Genomic DNA, 2,582 nt, shown 5'->3' on the forward strand with positions numbered 1-2,582 from the left:
AGGGAGAAAGAGAGAGAGCTTTCCAGTTAGCAATTCCACTTGAGCAAAAGCACAGAAATATAAAACTTTTTAAAGCAGAGGAGAATCAGAATCAGATTTTTGCCTCACACAGCCTGCTCTGGCAGAGGTAGACTAGACCAAAAAAAAAACACACACACACACATCCAGAAGACTTTGTAGTGACCGGGTATCTAAGAATAGGCAGTGGCAAGGACAGTACAGAGGAAGCATGGGGCGCAAGTGTCACTGAGGTGGGAAGTTAACTGAGTTCAAGGACAGATGTAGTTAATGAAGGAAAGAGAGGTGTTATAGTGTTATGGTGTTAGATCTAAGATGGCCCCCAAAGCCTCAGGTGTTTGGGAATTGGTTGGACCATGGCCGTAATACAGCTGCATGGCTGTTAGATGGAGCCTGGGCAGAAGAGGTGTGGCCTGCAAAGGTCCTCACTTTGCTCTGTTTCTGGTCCACCATGCAGCGAGCAGCTCTTGATTCCCTATTCTCTTAGAATGGCAATGCAGGAGGCCAAGCAAGTGGGGAGAACATAATGACTTGGGATTTGTTTGAGCTTTTGAGTGCTGGGTCATCATCCAAGTGTAGATACCATGTATAAAAGTAATTCCTTTCAGAGTTCAGGAAAAAAGGTGCAGTTGGCATAGTAATTTTCAGAAAGCTGCCCAGGATCTGTAGAAAAGTCTGCTCTTTTGTGGGTATTTATTTTATTTTAGCACAACATTTTAGGGAGGAGCACATCTAAAAGACATCATGTTAGCAAGGCAGGACCCTGGAGAGAAGATGTATCTAGTAATAGGCGATGTTAAGACTTATTTTTCCATTAGCAATAATGGGTTTTAGGGAGCTATAGACATGCTTATGCAGGCTCCTTTGTGGCTAATTTGACAGAATTTGTCTTGAGACCACAATTGTGGATATAGTTCACGGCTATGAAAGATTTTCTCTGTGTGAAACTAACTGGCCCACCTGGGCATAAGCTCCATCTCATCTTTATTAGGGCCACTCTCCAAGCACCTGAGCAATCTCCCAGCAAAAGGCTGCATGATATGCCAGTCATCCTCATGATGTGAAGTATCCAAAGGTTTGTAGCAATGGGAAATTACTTTGATTTTCTAGAAAAGGTCTGAAAGCTCATCCTGATGATGGGATTCCAACAAATCCAACTTTGTACCACATACTACTTAACTCGGTGATTATTTTGAAGACAAATGACATACTTTTAGGCACACATCTAAAGCACTGTAATAAAGGGTATTACAGGCTGTGTTATATTGTCAGTTTCTTATACTCATCACTGTGCATACAGACTTGTATTCAGCTTCATTTGACCTCAGAAGTTAATTCATGGAGCATCTGTGTGTACACTATAAATGAAATTTTACTAAGGCTCTGAGAAGGACAGAATAGGCATTTGATTTGACCAGCTTATTTACCCTCTTACTTTCTATTTACTCTTGCACAAAACATAATTATGTTGTTAACTGGCTCAGTTTTAGTGTTCTGGCCCTGCCTATCACATACAGGAATATTTGCAAGATTACTTAATTTGATTACTTGATAGGATTTTACCTTCCCAAGTGTCATGGCTTACTCAGGTGGGGGGGGAACAACAACCACCACCCAGAAGTTATTTCAGAGCTGGAGTCCCCAGGTCAAAGAAAACCCAGGCCCATTTTAGAACTACAAGAGCTGGTGTCTACCTGTTCTCATTACAGTCTATTGGAGGGATGTTTTATCCATCATAGTGGGCTACAGGCTACTGCAGTCATGAATGGCCCCTACAAAATCTCAGTGTTTTAACACAAGGGCTTCATTCTTGCTCGGGGCCAGGACTAGGGTAAGGCAAGTAAGGTGCCTAGTATACAAAATCAAAGAGGCACCCAGTCCCAGGGCCATAAAGTGCAGGTCTTGCTTATGCTAGATGCCCACTGTGCACCAACAAGTGGCTGTGCCCATTATGGCCATACAGGGACCCAACTGATAAGCCTTCATCTCCATAGATCTTTCATGTTCACTGGTGTGGGGGGACTTAAAATAGCACTTTGCACACTGGCTCTTTAAACTTCCACTGGGAAGAGACACATGTCACTTCTGCTCATATTTCACTGGTCAAAGATACGGTACCTGATCTAACTCCAAGGGGGACACAGAAGTATATCATCACCATGTGCCTGGAAAGTGGAGAGGTGAAAGAATTTGGTAAAGATCTCAAATGCTTTGTATTGTTATGTTTCCTGAATTCTCTAGCACCCAGGTTCCTGATACACAGAGCCCGTAGCTATGCCCATAGCTCTCACAACTTGCACCCTGGAATTATAATGAATTTTGGCGACAGGGAGCAGTTAGGCACAAACTCCCTATGAAAGTACAGGGAAACTTGATAGGTTGATGGCCTGTGCTCTTTAACATCATCTGCTCAGCTGAGAAAGGGCTTTCAAAATGTACTAAGGCACCAACACTCCTAAAAGTGAAGTTCTCCTCTTTGTGTGCTGAAAGCTTTGCCATATGTAGCAGCTCTAGTTACCAAGGCTTATCAAATCCCAGCTGATGTAAGCACCATTCCTCTTTCT

This window comes from Fukomys damarensis, unplaced genomic scaffold (genome assembly GCF_012274545.1).
Source record: "Fukomys damarensis isolate Sample0158 unplaced genomic scaffold, DMR_v1.0_HiC HiC_scaffold_39, whole genome shotgun sequence".
Taxonomy (NCBI): Eukaryota; Metazoa; Chordata; class Mammalia; order Rodentia; family Bathyergidae; genus Fukomys; species Fukomys damarensis.